This window comes from Gorilla gorilla, chromosome 2 (genome assembly GCF_029281585.2).
Source record: "Gorilla gorilla gorilla isolate KB3781 chromosome 2, NHGRI_mGorGor1-v2.1_pri, whole genome shotgun sequence".
Classification (NCBI taxonomy): domain Eukaryota; kingdom Metazoa; phylum Chordata; class Mammalia; order Primates; family Hominidae; genus Gorilla; species Gorilla gorilla.
Window position 1 is genome coordinate 185823443 of NC_086017.1, and position 17768 is coordinate 185841210.

The window sequence follows — 17768 nt, forward strand, 5'->3', positions numbered from 1 at the left end:
ATGGGGTAACATCCAGGCCCGTATTTTCCATTTATGCTGTTACACAGCATGTCTGAACACTGTTCCTATATTCTATAGATATATGTCAAAATAAAAGAACTTTTAAAAGAATATTGAATAAAATGTTCATATGAATTTTAGGCATATGAAATTTATGTGTCAACTTTCTATAGAGAATTAATGGATATTTTATTTTGTAGAAACATAACTTTTTTTTAAGACTAGGAAATAATGTGAAGTTTCTAGAGGCTGTCAATCAATAGTTTATTCTTATTGATTGACATATTTTTTTAACCTTTATGTAGAGACTCTTCAATAGGTTAAATAATTTTACTGTTTGTTTCTTGCAATAGCTGGAAGCTTATACCATTAAAATATAAAAGACTGAGACAAAAGTCTTTTAAGAAGTAGTTTTTTTAATGCTTTCCACTTATCAATAACTCTCCATTATTTTTGGTACATTACAGCCCTTTCATATCATAGACAAAGCTGCTGGTGTTAGTCTGTATTTTAGAGAAAAACAATGAGGAAGTGAGAATTTATCGTAAGTTTGAACATAATTATTTTGTGAAAATTGTATATATTATAACACAATTATAAATTTTTTTATAGGGAGTGCTAGCTAATTATTACCATGCACAAGGCTTGGTGGTGATTATTCCTATTTTTATTCCTATTTCTACCCACACACTATCATGGAAAGTGCTACCCACACACTATCATGGAAAGGCAACATTTATGACTTTGAGCTGGGGATATGCATGTTGGAACAAATGCTTGATTATCAGAGTCCCATACTGAGCTGCAATGCTGCCTCTCCTGTGTCCCTGCTGAGAAGCATTGTGCAAAGGTTTGTCTTGACAGGCAGTCCGATAAAAATTGGAGCTTATCTGCTATATTGCTTTGATATTTCAATCTATTTTTGGATAGGTTTTACACTTTGGCACTTGGTATATTGTCTTTCCTTTGGATATACAGCTGGTGGCATTTCGGCATTTACTAAAAGTGCTATAGCAATTTCCACATCAAGATAATCCTGTTCCTTCATGTTCTTTCAGAATAAATGCAAGGTGTCTTATTTCAGGACTGGTGAAACATAATTAATATATTTTCATAACTTAGAATATCTTTAAAGAAAATGGATCTGCCATAGCCAGGCCAAGTCATCATGGTTGGGTGTTAATAAATGATTCTCTGTTTAATCTAGTGATTCTCAAATTTTAGTGTGAATTGGAATCAGTTGGAGGGCTGCTAAAAACACAGATTGCTGGGCCCTATCTCAAGAATTTCTGATCTGCAGTCTGGAATGGTGGCTAAGATTTAGAATTTCTAACAAATTTCAATGTGATGCTTATACTGCTAGTCCAAAAACCACCTTTAAGACCCACTGGGTTATGTAACATTATCAAACCACAATGCTTAAGAATGTGAGTAGGCCAATAAAATCTGGGACCCACACTGTAAAACTGCTGATCTCAACTGCTAGTTGGCAAACTTATTTTGTAGTAGACCAGAGAGTAAATATTTTAGGTTTGTGGGCCAAATGGTCTCAACTGATTGTTATAGCAGGAAAGCCACCATAAACAATACATAAATGAATGGGTGTGGTTGTGTCCCAATGAAATTTTACTTATAAAAACAGGCATCCGGCCAAATTTGGCTGATAGACCATAGTTTGCCTATCTCTGATCTAATTCATCAGTAAGAGACTTGTATCTTTTCTCACAAACCATCTGTATCTTATATATTAACTAGCAATGTTCCCAACTTAGAGCTATGACGTGTGGAGGATATATAAGAAGTATAAATATGATTTTTTGACTCTCTTTAGGAGAGTAGAGTTCAGTGTAATATAGTCTTGACACAATTAAATGAAATGCTTAGGCTGGAATAGATTTTATGAAATAAGCGAATCATGGAAAATAAGTAGAAACTAGGCAAGAGAGCAGAACACATATCTCAGAAAGGACAAGGGAAAAGACATGAAGAAAGTACATAGTACATTTTTGAAGGGATGGCAAGGATATCCATTATATGAAAAGGATTGTAGAAATCTATAGAAATGTTGAGTAACAAATATCATTTATTAACATTTATTGTGAATATTCTATATATTAACACAGTGATAGATCCTGAGGACACAGCTAACATAGTCCTTGCCTTCAAGAGGCTCAGAGGTGGATCAAAATATTAAGGCATCTCAAAATCTTGTACAAGTATTCGAAGTTGATAGGCTTAACTTATGGTGGGTTTTCAAGAAACGTTTAATTAAAAATGAAATTTATGTGATTGAAAACAGGGAATTTTTATTAGTTATTGATAAGTAAAGTGTCTTGAAGAAGACTGTTTTAGAAAAAGGAGATAGCCATCCTGTATAAGTTAATAGAATGGCAACCATTAAAAAATGGCTATTAATAATATTCTATTAATCACACAGAAACTTTGCTAAGTTGGACATAGCATGTGTTGCATTGGGTTTTTTCTTTTATATGTGGTGCTTAGGAAAATCCAAAATATATGTATTAATATATGTGTATTAAGCCAACATCAGAATTAAAGACAATTTCCAAAGAATTATACCATTTTGTCCTTCTAATATGAGAATATACCATTTAAAAGTCTATGTATAGAGAAAAACATCCTCCATAGTTGAGTGGGCTTTTTATTTATGAGATTTTATTGTTAAAAATTGTATATATGATCTGGTTGGAGTTTATTATGAAATATCAAGTGGGAGCTAGTGGTAAATGTTGGTGTGACACTTAAGTGAGATAATCATTAAGTTTCTTCTAGTCCCAGTATTCTGATTTTAGGTAACGCTTAAAAGGTCCACAAAGAACTAATTCAGGCAAGTTTTTCTGCAACCTGAGGAAAAAAAAATCACATCTTTAGCAATGAATTTCAATGTAAGATACTAGAGTTCATTTCATTTAGTAAAGAGAATCCTTAATGTTGGGATAGGAAAAGCAAGGATCAGTCAAAGGCATTATGTTAGACAAAAGATGACATGACTTTTCATCTGTCTAACTCAATCTATATGGTTTGATTTTTAATCACATGCGTGGATGCAGATGGCAATATGCCATTTTAATCCAGTTAGGTGCCAAGAGAAAGGTTAGGAAAAGAGTCCCATGTGGCTTAGCATTTCTTGTGATTTGTAGCTTGAAGGCTTGAGCTTCTTTGTGAACATGTCTGCCTTTTTTGTTAAGGCTCTTTCTGTTACCGAAACACCAGGGGTTCAGTTTGGGTCCTGCTGCTTGCCACGCAGAAAGTCAATTACTAACACAAGTATTGCCATGGAAGAAGGATTGAATGGGGTGCTGCAGCTGAGGAGATGGGAGATCAGTCTCAAATCCATCTCTCTGACCTACTAAAATTAGGGGTTTATGTAGCAGGGAAGAAATGTCACAATGTGTGGCAAAACAGGAACTTGGGAGGGTTAAGAGCAATCATGATGAATGAGGGGTCTGGCCTCTCACTTTCTGGATGTGGTGATCTGGTGGGTTTCAGTTCTTTGATACTTTTTGAGACGCCTGGTGGGGGGTCCTTTCCTGAAGAAGAAATTCAGGTAAAACAAATGTAAGCTTCAAGCTTTAAGACCAGAAGGGTCAATTTCCACATTTATCCAGAAAACCCCAAAACCTGTCTATGGGACTACTGGGTTGGTTTCACTTTTTCATTTTCAGTGTTGAGGGGGAGCAGAAACTCACATTTGTACTAAAATTATCATTAATTTCTTGCATACCCTTACCCATGAATAGAATCTTGAGGCACTTAAATAAAATTTGAGAATTAGGTAGTGATTTCCAATCCTCCTCATTCCATATTTCTTTTATTCTCCACAAATGAGATAATATTAAATGTCCTGAATTATGTGTGTGTATAGGCAGGTATGCACATGTGTGTATCCATACTAATGTGGTAATAGGATTATTGAACTGAAGAGTTTATTTGAAGATTGAGCTGCTATAGCAAAATCCCACAGACTGGGTGGATTAAACAACAGGAATTTATTTCCACCAGTTCTGGATACTGGGAAGTCCAAGATCAAAGTTCCAACCAGTTTTCAAGGGCTCTCTTGCAGATAGCCTCCTTCTTGTCAGGTTCTTACATGGCAGAGAGAGAGTGTGCAAGCTCTCAGGACCCACCTCCAAATATTATAACATTGGAGATTAGGGCTTCAACATACGAATTTTGGGAAAACACCAACATCCGGTCCATAACATTTGAGGATAGGTAAGTCTAGGTTGCATTTAATTCATGTATTAACCTAGTTAGGTTATCCTCATCAAGCAGTTCTTTCTTTGTGAGAAAAGAAAGAAGATTTAGATGGCACTTCTAAATTGGTGAATCTACAAGATCTACCTTAAGCACCTTTTTCTCTAAAAGCAGAAGGAATTTAAGACAAAAATTCAGAATTATTATTTTATTCTGTATTTTGGTAGTTGAGAAATTTATGACACATTATTATTTCTTATGTAAAGCTTAAGGAAGATGGAAGATATTGAAATGAGTGTGAAAAACTGAGGAGGAAGGAAACTAACTTAACAGGGTAAGAATTTTTTTCTAGTCACAAGCTTGTACAATACTACAAGTTAATCTCGATAGAAGGAAATAATAGCTTATTTTGGGTTAAGTAATTTTGAAAGGAGAATAAGAACACTTTATAGCTTTCAAGTATCTCAAAACTAAGATAAAAATATTACAATACAGAGAGTGAAGCACAAATAAGTAGCTTCATAATTCATAGCATTATTACTTAATATCACAGCCTGTTAATATGAAATGTAGAATAACCAATCTTGGTATTGGAAGATATAAAAGGAAAAGACTCAATATCTTAAAATAACATATAATTATATCAGTCATTTATTGAGCACCTAATACATGCTGGGCAATGTGTGGGGCACATTACATACCATGTCTCTAATTCTCACAGTAGTTCTGCAAGTTTCCTGTTTTCATTCTAATTTTAAGGTGAAGTAATTGAGACTTAGAGATTCAGAAATTATCCAAGACCATACAGGTATGAAGAGAGAAGCTTTCAGTCCTAGATATGCTCTTTCTAATACACATCTCTTCCTTTGTTTAATCCTTTTTTCCCAAAGAGATACTAAGTTACTTCCTTCCAGTTACGTATTTTCTCCTTCATATTTTTTTGTTGTTTTGTTTTTAAGGCAGGATCTCACTCTGTCACCCAGGTTGGTGTGCAGTGGTGCAATCACAGGTCACTGCAACCTCTACCTCACAGGCTCAAGTGATCCTTCCACCTCAGCCTCCCAAGTAGCTGGGACCACAGGCATGCACCATCATGCCCAGCTAATTTTTTATTTTTATTTCTTGTAGAGATAGGGTCCCACTGTTCCAGGATCCTCAGGGTGATGCTTTTCTGTTTGGAAACCTCTGGCCAGCAGCGCCTTTGCCCGAGTTTTGCTCAGGTCCACTGGGCTCATTCTGCCCACTTGACCTGGCAGGCTGCGCTTGGCTCACACTACTGGCCTGGCTCCCATGCTTGCCAAGAGTGAACAGAGTGGTGAGGGGTGTGTGAGTGAGCAAGCATGGGGTCTGACCAAGCACACTGGCTGCAGTGGGGTGGGCAGCTCCAGGCACTGGCCTGGGTGCTGGCTCCCTGTGAGGCTGCAGCTGGTCCAGGTGTACTGCAAGCCGCTTCCATGGCTGGCACCAGGGAACACGGTGATGCCTGGAAGCTTGGAGATACCAGGAACCTCAGAGCCCCAGAGAGAGTGTCACAGCCCTGGCTCAGGGAGTTCCTAGGTCTAGGAGGTCCACAGCTCTTCTCTTCTTTCTTCTCTCCTTCTTGTTGCCTGCAATGTGGCGAGCAAGGGGCATGTTTCGGCCCTGTTAGTGTTATACCTCCTTTACCCCTGCCATTCAGTGGGTCCTGAGTTCTTGTCCTGTGTCCAGGTAGAATGAGGTGTGAAGACAAATGGAGGGTGAGCAAGGTGAAGAGGAACTTTATTGAGCAGCAGAACAGCTCAGAGAAGACCCACATTGGGTAGCTCCTCTCCACAGGCAGGGTGTCCCAACGAGTGTTCAGCTATCAGCAGAGAGGAGACCCTGGAGTGGGTAGCTCCTCTCCGCAGCTGGTTGTCCCATCATCTCTTCAGCTTTCAGCAGAGAGGAGACCCTGGAGTTCCTGTCTGTAGGCAGGTTGTCCTGTCATCTCCTTGAGTCTGGCTGAGTCCGGGGTTTTTATGGGCTTCAGTGGGGAGGAAGTGCATACTGATTGGCTCATGGGCAGCCTTTCATCGGCCTGGAAAAAGCACCATAGTTCCCATTCTGGTCCATCAGCCCAGCCCCCAGGTTTCAGACCATTCTGGCTTGAAGGTGCAGTTTTACTGGGGAGCCGTCTCTTTCCACCTAGGAGCCTGTCTGTCTTCCCTTGCCACCCAGGCTGTTTGTGCTGAGGGGCCCCTGCAGTCCTATGCTGAGCTTCCCTCAGCCCCCTCTCAGCCTTCTTCCTGTGCTTGTTGGTGCCCAAAGTCTGGAGAGGGCCAAGGCAGCAGGGTGATTGTGTGTCAGTGCTGCCCCAAGCCTGCGCACACCCAGCCAGGTTGCAACAATGTTCAACTTTGCTCCATGATCAAAGCATGGGCAGCTGCAGCTGTGACTGGAAGGGTGGGGGTCCTGCCCTGCCAACTCAGGAGGGTGGAGATTCCACCTGTTCCTGGCTCCTGCCAGGCCATGGGGCATGCTGCCCTAGCCATGCCTCCCCTGCTGTAGCCAGTGTCATGGCAGCAACCTCTCCAGATGGGCTGCTGCTGCCAAAACCTCTATATTCCCCAGGCAGGTCTCAGATTCCTGGGCTTAAGCAATTTCTCCTGCCTTGGCCTTCCAAAGTGCTTGGATTACAGGTGTGAGCCACTGTGCCTGGCCTGCTTTATCTTTTGTTATGTTTAGCAGTGTGTGGCACAAAGTGTGCAATTTATGCTTGCCGAATTGATTGAAATGTAAACATGGAAAAATGAAATCAAGGGAGAAAAGTATTTGTGTGTTTTTGTATACATTTGTTGTTAAGGTAAAATGGTATGCTTTAAAAATAAAAAGTCTATACGTTGTTGACTTCCAAAAGAAGTGAAAAATTTGTCTGCTTACAATAAAAGGAACTGATAAAGTTATGCTAAGAAGCATTAATCAAAGAACAAAATTCAAGAGACAATAGATAAATTATCTGATGCGGTTCCCAATTTAACTCTGGTTTTTGATTTATGAACAGGAAATGAGCATTGACTATTAGGCACCTGGATGAAGAGCCCTGGGTCCAGATTGTCAGTCTCCTGTAACCTGCAGAAGCCCTCCAGTTGCACTAGGAACATTCAATTGAAGTAAGACCTAATTATTTTAATTAGATTGTAGGACTTTCATTCTCGAATCAACTTTTAATAAGGTGCCTTCATGTATTTCTATAGTGTGCCAATAGCTGCTAATTTTGAAAAAAGAAGACTGCAAGCATTATTCTGTGGCAAAGTTTTATGTATTCCAATTTTTATTCATCTTTTATTTCATGGGTTTAAGCCCATTTTCTTTGGGTAGCATTATATAAATATTTTAATTTCTGTGTGGCTGTTGAAATTGGTACAGTCTTCTTGTCTTGGTGTGTATCAATTCTCTGTCTATAATTGTAAATGTTATAACTAATAAGATTAAGTCATGTTTTTGGATTAAGTCAGCCTAGTGATTTTTATTGAAAAATCACAACAATGCAGTTGGTGCCATGATACCACATGGCTTGCATAACTTCTTTATTCCAAGTTCATACAGATTTGTTGACCTTTTGGAACACTTCTCAGTACACGGCCATATATAGACTCTGAACTTCTGTTCATACATTATGGCTTAATACGTATAAAACTTTAGATGATGTGGATAATGGAAAGGCACAAAATAATAACATAGAACTGAGCTGAGACATTTGAGCAGAGCCAGTATAACTACCAACACACTTCAGGAACATAGACAAATCTTTTAACTTTTCTGAGTCATCTCTTGCTTTCAAATGTAAGGAGTTAGATTAAATAAGGGAAAGGTGGCCAATTCCTATGCCTTGGAGGGTCAGGCAAGTAATGCAGATTTAGGAAGTGGCTGGGTGTGAGACAGTAAAAGCTGGTAGGCCTATGGGGAAAGAGACTGTGCCTCTTATGAAGCCATTAAGATTCAAGTGTTTTAAAATGGTCAAAGAAATAAGTTGGGGAGGAGCCCTGGAAAAGGGTAGAGAGGAGGGAGGGTTGAATTTGGCCTTGAGATTGAATTAATTTCTAAGGTTATTTCCACTCGATACATGTCTATAGAATTTTGTTACTATGTAAACACTTATTGCCTAGCATTTGTTGAGCTCCATTTCTGTTACTTTCTAAGTAATTAAAACTAAATAAGTAAAAATTAAACCATTTTTGGTTTGCATTTCTTTGAATTTTATAGTACATTTGGGGAAAAAATTACTTTTTGACCATAAAATGCAATATTACATGATGCATCAGTTTAATCTTTTTTCTGAGGCTTAAAAAATTATTTATCTAGAATGAGAACTTCAGCTCTAGGACTGACATCCAAGAATAAAACTAGCCTGTAAATTACTGATTAGCAGCTTATTTCTTAATTTGTATTTTCTTTTTATCAACAGTCTAACGAAAGTATTTCTTCATATGGAAAAAAATTAAATTGGTAGCTTAAATAGGTATATTTTCTAGCATAATATTCTAACTTCATCAACTCTTACACTTTTATTTTGCTTTATTTTATTTTTTACAGCAGTGGAGTATGTTCTTTTTTTTCACATTTTACTGCCTTTTGAACCTATATTTTACCTGAGAAAATAAGTACATTTTATCAGATGGTAACGGCAATTAGGCAACAGGCTTAGTGGAAGATGCGAAGTTGGCCAAGACAGTATACTCTTAGAATCTTGTCTAATGTTTTGGCTCAGTTTAAATCAGAATTTATGTCTACAAGAAAATCGGATGAAGATTTTAGGGAGTCACATGTGTTATTTTAATGATAAAGAGAGAATTATAAGGAGCTAGGATCTCTGTGGTTTCATTTGGGCGCTTCCATTGTCTTTTTTCTTACCTTTATTACTTATAGAGCTTTTCAGTTCATGATCGTATGTAGACAGATTTGAGTTACTTCAAGTGTGATCATTTTGAGAACTGAGTATATTATACAAAGCATGCAATGTCTTTTAGGTGGGTTTTTCCATGTGTTAGTAGAAGCTGTTACTGACTTATATATTCCCCAAATAACATTTTAAGGGGCTTTTGCTTTGGATGTCATAGTCCAGTCATGTTGGCCATGTTGTAATGATTTTGAATATTTGCTTTCCAGTTCTTTGATAGCCAAGCCAACCAGGAGAACTTCAGTATTAATGTCAAACTGATCAGAAGTGGTTACATCTATTTCTTGACTGACTTACATCTTGTATTAGCAAAAAGTATTAGCTCTTTTTAAATAAACATTCATTCTGTCTTCCAAAGATTCCACACACTGTGGAAAATAACAATAAACATATAAATGAAATGTTAGCAGTTAAAGTAAAGCTATTTAAGGAGGCTTTCTAGTGATGCCAACTTGTATCTTATTACCTTGTTTTATAAAAGCATTTTGTAAAACAAAACAAAACAAACCTTCAAAAAGTACCAGTGTGATTTAAGCATTTTCTTTAAGAAATACATTCATATGCTGATTTTCAGTATTTTGTTAAAACATAATGCATGTGGGCAAGGTGGACATGTAAGCAACAAACCTAATTTTTTTAAAAAATTGTCTTTTGAGGCTTAGAGAATTAAGGAATGCCTCACCCACTGAACCCATTGTTGAGCTCACTGATTCCCAACATGAAAATAAATTAACACAAGCATCTAGATTGAGGTAGTTAATTTTACCTTTCTTGTCTGTACTCCTTATTGGTGACTGTAAAACAAAAAACCCTCAGACCTGAATTCCTTTCATGCTATGAAAAATCTTCTGATATCCATTTAACATAAATTCACCTTTAGCATTTGACATTTATTAGTCATGGCTTTCAGATGAAGTGTTTAATTAAAATCAAAGTGCCATTGTTTTTAATAATCCAGAAAGAATGAGTATGAATTAAATTTAGAAAAATGTGACAGTGGCTTTAAGAGTACTGTAGCTCCTGTGTGAATATTGCAGTTGTTTGAAAATTTTCATAAAATACTCTTATTATCAAAATCTAATTTAAAGTTTAATGAGGCAGTAAAGTTGAGATATTCACAAAGAAACCAGAATAATAACGGTAAAAATTTAGCCATAGCTAAGTATAATCTAAGCAAAATTTTCTGGCCAATTAGCTTTCATTGTGCTAAACAGTGACAAACTACAAAAGTAATTAGAAATCGCATATTAGTGAGTGTCTAGATGCTGGGGCTAGTTAGAGCCATTTTTATGCTGCCAGAGATTTTCTACCACTTCTTGAGTCTCTTTAAACTAGCGTAGATTAAATTATAGGAATTCTTATTTTTATGAAAAAGTTCTCACTAAACTATCCAATAAATTTGATTTATCTCAGAATGTACTGTTTGCTGTTTTATTTTCCTTAAGAGGTAGACTTTGCTTTGGGTTCAAACCAGTGAATAAATTAGAACAGTTAAATGGTCTAATGGTGATAATTCAATAGGAAAATAAAATCTGGTTTCATATACAATCTTACAGCACTCATGATCTGTACATTTCTGAACCAATGGATTTAGGTAAAGAGTCTTGCTGATATTCTAAGTCTTATCCAAATACAGAAGAAAATACAGAAGAAAACTGACGGCAAATGTCTTGAGGTACTTTTCATAATGTCCTTAAGTTCATCCCTCCCTCAATGTAATTTTACCTAAATAATGTTTTCTGAAGTGAATTCACTCATCATGAGATTGACTTTATTAGGACGACTCAGTCTATTTGTTTAAAATGCATTTTGATAAAATTGTTGAAATATTTTTGGCTTCAGTTACATAATGCACTTAAATAATATAACAAAGTATACCACTTAATTAGGTAAAATAAATATTTAAATGTAATATACTATTTCAGGTAGAAATGGTAATTTTTGTATTATTATAACCTATCCTTGAAACTGAAATTATATTGTTATTTTTTATATTTTTAAGAATCTTGTGTCCCTCTCAGAGGACAAGCTTGTAGTGGTTTTCTTTCTAAAGGTATAAAAGAAAAAACAATATTCATATAGTGAATAAAAAGCCATGAAGAGCTAAGTAATATTTTAAAGGGGAAAAACTCCAACTCATTAACTTTTTAGCTTTATATAGATTAATTGTTAGCCTAATTTTGTAAGTTTTTGAAGATCTTTGCATATAGCTCTTGCTATAAATTTCAAAGATATCAACTTTTAACCATATTAATAAGTTTGACAGCAATTCATTTAGTACTTGATGCTGAAAACTGTCTTTACACAAGCGGCTTCCATTTCCTTATATAGCTGGAATAAATCTGTAATATTTCATCTGCAAATATGACATATGGTCTCTTGTTAACTTACGTGGAATGCATTTTATACTTTTTGTGTATGCACTGCCTTCTTGTCCTTGGAACATGTTTTTATATTATTCTTTCCAAACGAACTGTTTCTAAAATTGATTTTTTTCAAACTGAATGTTCACCTTTTAATTCAAGGTGGTACTGATGTAAAACTCACTCTTATTTCTCTCTTTCATAATAAAATATTTCTACTATAGGTAACATACTAACATTTTAAATAAAACTCTTTAAAATTTTTCAAGGACCATTTAATAAAAATATTTATGGTGAGCCTATTATGTGTTAAGATACTATTTTGGGTAGTGGCAGAATAAAGGTGAATATGCTACCATACTTTTCCTCGGGATGTTCACTGTCTAGTGCGGGATACAAAAACATTACAATACAGAGTCATATTGTATTGGTAAATAACTGGGAATAAAAGAATTCTTAGGTAAGATTATTGTTTTTTACATCAGTTTATTTCCAGCCCAGATCAGTCATGGGCTTCAGGTCAAATAATAGTGTGGTCAGTTTTTTAGAGCCAACCTAGTACCTATTCATATCATGACCAAAAAAGTCAACATATAACAAATAACATATAATAAATAATCATATGCATATGCAACACTTTAACATTTAAAGCACAAAAAAGAGTATTTATTGAAAGTATGTATTATTTCATATTATTTACTTTTCTGTTACATAATTGCTGTATTTAAACAAAATTACACTAGGATATTTAAAAGTGACACCTATTAGTAATTAACAGGAGGATTAAACAAATGATATGTGTGAGAAAAATATAACAATATTTTAATGATGTTTCTGTTTTTTAATGCATTTAAGTATTTAAAACTTTTATTAGATACTTAAATTTTGTAGGGTGTATTATTATGAATTTTTAAGATAGACAAATATGAGAATATAAAGCAAGAATGTAAATACAAAAAGACTGTTACTTAATACAAAATAACAATGATGTGTTTTTTTTGTGTCTCATCATACAATAGGATATTTTTACTCTTTGTGTTACTCTGAACTGCCTGCAGCTTCTGGGTCATGCTTTTTTCCTTTTATGTAATAGTAAAGGTGAATATAGTCAAATATATAATTCACTTTTATTTGTAGCTCTGTTCTCATCAAGCCCACATTCACTAATTCCTGGTATCAATCTGATGTGATAACATCAAAGTAAATATCCTATCAACGAAATAAGTTGACTGCTTAGGATTTTGCTTCCAAGAAGTGGCATATGTTTAGACGTGTTGGAATTAGAGTCCCGATCTGTCTATTCACTTTATATCTACAGGCTTCTTTCAGTAGACCAGCTGTTTCTCAACCGGGTCTTTTGTTTCTATGAATTTATCAAATGGATAATCCCTGTCTAAGATATCCATCATTTAAATGTCTCCAGAGCACGTTTTATACCATTGTAAGTGAAACCTCTCTGTTTCTGAGAAAACGGTCTTAAAGCACACAGGTCATTTGAACTTGTAAAATCGAATTGGATTCCAAATAAAATTATAGTTTTAGTAAATAAATAATGAAAAAGTCTTCTAACTTGGCTATACTTTTCTGGTAACAATTTTGCAGTTTTGAATCAGAATATGTGTTTTTGCCACAATTTAACCTCAAACAACTCAGATGTCATTAGTTCTTTCTTTTCTAGATTCCATTATTAAAGATTTATTGAACTCTTTTAGAGAAACAGCATATAATGTCTGTTTTATTTTAATATTTTCTTCATTATTATCCTCAATGTATTTCCAAATTAGAATAGAATATTACATTTAGTTTCATACTTTGAAAGTGAATTATGATTGGCCAATGTTTTGACACCTTTTCTACAGCCAGTAATAATAATAACCATCTTACAGGCATAAGTCTAAAGAACATGTTTTTTTTTCATTTATATAAATTTAGAATCTCATCATGTGCTTCTGCACGTTTTGAGGAAATTGAAACATGAATAAAAGCTTTCATTTATGTAATTCTCAATATCACAGGTAGACAAATCACTCCCCTTTTAGCAGTGTTGTATACAAGGAGTGCAGGGTATTTAGCAGGAGATATTTTTTGCATTTTCTTTGGTCAGAAGTTTATACATTGATTAAGTTTGTCAAAATTTATACTCACACTGTCTGCCAAACCTGCAGATAGATGAGTGTGGTAGGCAGAATAGTGGCCTCATAATGATGTTCAAGTCCTAATCCTTGGAACCTGTGAATATGTTATGTTACATGACAAAGAGAGATTAAGGTAGCAGATGGAATTAAGGTTGCTAATCAGATGACTATAAAATAGGAGATAATAGCCTGGATTATCCAGGCGGGCCCAGTGTAATTATAGGGTCCCTTAAAGAGGGAAAGAGAAGACTTATGTTAGAGTGATGTGATATATGAGACTCAAGCAGCCATTGGTTGCTTTGAAGATTAAGAAGGCCACTAGCATTACATAGTGGTAAAGGGATCAATTCAACAAGAAGAACTAACAATCCTAAATATATATGCACCCAACACAGGAGCGCCCAGATTTATAAAAGAAGTTCTTAGAGACCTACAAAGAGACTTAGACTCCCACACAAAATAGTGGGAGATTTTAACAGCCCACTGTCAATATTAGGCAGATCATTGAGACAGAAAATTAACAAGGATATTCAGAACTTGAACTCAGCTCTGGATCAAGTGGACCTGATAGATATCTTCAGAACTCTCCACTGCAAAACAACAAAATATACATTCTTCTCAGTGCCACATGGCATTTTCTCTAAAATTGATCACATAATTGGAAGTAAACACTCCTCAGCAAATGCAAAAGAACTGAAATCTAACATATAATCTCTCCAAACACAGTGCAATCAATTTAGAAGTCAAGATTAAGAAACTCACTCAAAACCAGACAACTATATGGAAATTGAACAACCTGTCCCTGAATGACTCCTAGGTAAATCATGAAATTAAGGCAGAAATAAATAAGTTCTTTGAAACCAGTGAGAACAAAGATACAATGTACCAGAATCTCTGGGACACAGCTAAAGGAGTGTTAAGAGGGAAATTTATAGCACTAAATGCCCACATCAGAAAGCTAGAAAGATCTCAAATCGCCACCCTAACATCACAACTAAAAGAACTAGAGAATTAAAAGCAAACAAATCCAAAAGCTAGCAGAAGACAAGAAATAACTAAGATCAGAGTGGAACTGAAGGAGATAGAGACACAAAAAACCCTTCAAAAAATCAACGAGTCCAGGAGCTGGTTTTTTAAAAAAATAATAAAATAGACCACAAGCTAGACTAATAAAGAAGAAAAGAGAGAAGAATCAAATAGACACAATAAAAAATGATAAAGGGCATATCACCACTGACCCCACAGAAATACAAACAACCATCACAGAATACTATAAACACCTCTACACAAATAAACTAGAAGATCTAGAAAAAACTGATAAATTCCTGGACACATACAACCTTCCAAGAGTAAACCAGGAGGAAGTCGAATCCCTGAATAGACCAATAAGTTCTGAAATTGAGGCAGTAATAAAGAGCTTACCAACCAAAAAGTCTGGGGCCAGATGGATTTACAGCAGAATTCTACTAGAGGTACAAAGAGGAGCTGGTACCATTCCTTCTGAAACTATTCCAAACAATTGAATATTGGGGACTTCTCCTTAACTTATCTTATGATGGCAGCAGCATCCTGACATCAAAACCTGGTAGAGATACAACAACAACAAAAAGAAAACTTCAGCCAATATCCCTGATGAACATTGATGTGAAAATCCTCAGTAAAATATGGGCAAACCGAATCCAGCAGTGCATCAAAGAGCTTATCCAATACGATCAAGTCAGCTTCATCCCTGGGATGAAAGGCTGGTTAAATATACACAAATTAATAAATGTAAGTCATCACATAAACAGAACTAAAGACAAAAACCACATAATTATCTCAAAGGCCTTCAATAAAATTCAACCTCCCTTCATGTTAAAAACTCTCAATAAACTAGATATTGATGGAACATATCTCAAAATAGTATGAGCCATTTATGACAAACCCACAACCAATATCATTCTGAATGGGCAAAAGCTGGAAGCATTCCCCTTGAAAACTGGCACAAGACAAGGATGCCCTCTCTTACCACTCCTATTCAACATAGTATTGGAAGTCCTGGCCAGCACAATCAGGTAAGAGAAAGAAATAAAGGGTATTCAAATTGGAAGAGAGGAAGTCAAACTGTCTCTGTTTGCAGATGACCTTATCGTATATCTAGAAAATCCCATTGTTTCAGCCTAAGAGCTCCTTAAGCTGATAAGCAACTTCAACAAAGTCTCAGGATACAAAATCAATGTACCAAAATCACAAGCATTCTTATACACCAACAATGAACAAGCAAAGAGCCAAATCATGAATGAACTCCCATTCACAACTGCTACAAAGAGAATAAAATACCTAGGAATATGGCTAACAAGGGATGTCAAGGATGTCTTCAAGGAGTACTACAAACCACTGCTCAAGGAATTAAGAGAGAACACAAACAAATGGAAAAACATTCCATGCTCATGGGTAGGAAGAATCAATATTGTGAAAATAGCCATACTGCCCAAAGTAATTTATAGATTCAATGGTGTTCCCATTAAACTACTATTGACTTTCTTCACAGAATTAGAAAAAAAAAGCTTTAAAATGTATATAAAACGAAAAAAGAGTTGATATAGCTAAGACAATCCTAAGCAAAAGAACAGAGATGGAGGTATCACATTACCTGACTTCAAACTATACTACAAGGCTACAATAACCAAAACAGCATGGTACTGGTATAAAAGACACATAGACCAATGGAACAAAATAGAGATCTCAGAAATAAGACCACCTATCTACAACCCTTTGATCTTTGACAAACCTGACAAAAACAAGCAATGGGAAAGGATTCCCTATTTAATAAATGGTGCTGGGAAAACTGGCTAGCCATATGCAGAAAAGAGAAATTGGACCCCTTCCTTACAGCTTATACAAAAATTAAACTCAAGATGGATTAAAGACTGAAATGTGAAACCTAAAACTGTAAAAACCCTACAAGAAAATCTAGGCAATACCATTTAGGAAACAGCACAGGCAAAGATTTCATGAGAAAAACAACAAAAGTAATTGCAACAAAAGCAAAAATTGACAAATGGGATCTAATTAAACTAAAGTGCTTCTGCATAGCAAATGAAACTATCATCAGAGTGAAGAAAAAACCTACAGAATGAGAGAAAATTTTTGCAATGTATGCATCTAACAAAGGCCTAATATCCAGAATCTACAAGGAACTTAAACAAACTTACAAGAAAAGGCCAAACAACCCCATCAGAATGTGGGCAAAGGACATGAACAGACACTTCTCAAGGAATACATTTATGTGGCCAAAAAACATATGAAGAAAAGCTCTATATCACTGTTCATCAGAGAAATGCAAATCAATACCACAATGAGATAACATCTCACGCCAGTCAGAATGGTGATTATTAAAAAGTCAAGACCAGCCTGACCAACTTGGTGAAACCATGTCTCTACTAAAAATATAAAAATTATCCAGGCTTGGTGGTGTGCACCTGTAATCCCATTTACTCAGGAGGCTGAGGCAGGAGAATCACTTGAACCCGGGAGGTGGAGGTTGCAATGAGCTGAGATTGCACCATTGCACTCCAGCCTGGGTGACAGAGTGAGACCCCATTTCAAAAAAAAAAAAAAAAAAAAAAAAAGTCAAGAAACAACCTGCTGGTAAGGCTATGGATAAATAGGAACACATTTACACTGTTGGTGGGAATGTAAATTAGTTCAACGATTGTGGAAGACACTGTGGTGATTCCTCAAAGATCTAGAACCAGAAATACCATTTAACCCAGCAATTCCATTATAGGGTATATAACAAAAAGAATATTAAATCATTCTATTATAAAGATACATGCATGTGCATGTTCATTGCAGCACTATTCACAACAGCAAAGACATAGACTCAACCCAAATGCCCATCAATGATGCATTGGATGAAGAAAATATGGTATATTTACACCATGGAATACTATGCAGCCATAAAAGGGAACAAGATAATGTTCTTTGCAAGGACGTGGGTGGAGCTGGAAGCCATTATCCTCAGCAAACTAACACAGGAACAGAAAACCAAATACCACATGTTCTCACTTATAAGTGGGAGCCCAACAATGAGAACACATAGACACAGGGAGGGGAACAACACACACTTGTGTCTGTCATGGGGGTGGAGGGAGG

General features: G+C 35.8%; 1 protein-coding gene across 16 annotated transcripts in view; it reads left to right on the forward strand.

Annotated features, from left to right (window-relative positions):
* Positions 1–17768, forward strand: part of NAALADL2 (N-acetylated alpha-linked acidic dipeptidase like 2) — a 1364432-nt gene that overhangs the window by 286716 nt on the left and 1059948 nt on the right. For 12 of the 16 annotated variants that reach the window (XM_063704380.1, XM_063704381.1, XM_063704390.1 and 9 more), the window contains one exon: positions 7238–7346. The gene's annotated coding sequence lies outside the window, so the exon portion shown is untranslated. Of the gene's footprint in view, positions 1–4484; positions 4553–7237; positions 7347–17768 lie in introns of all 16 variants that reach the window. The other 4 variants (XM_063704382.1, XM_063704377.1, XM_063704385.1 and 1 more) reach the window with 1 other exon arrangement.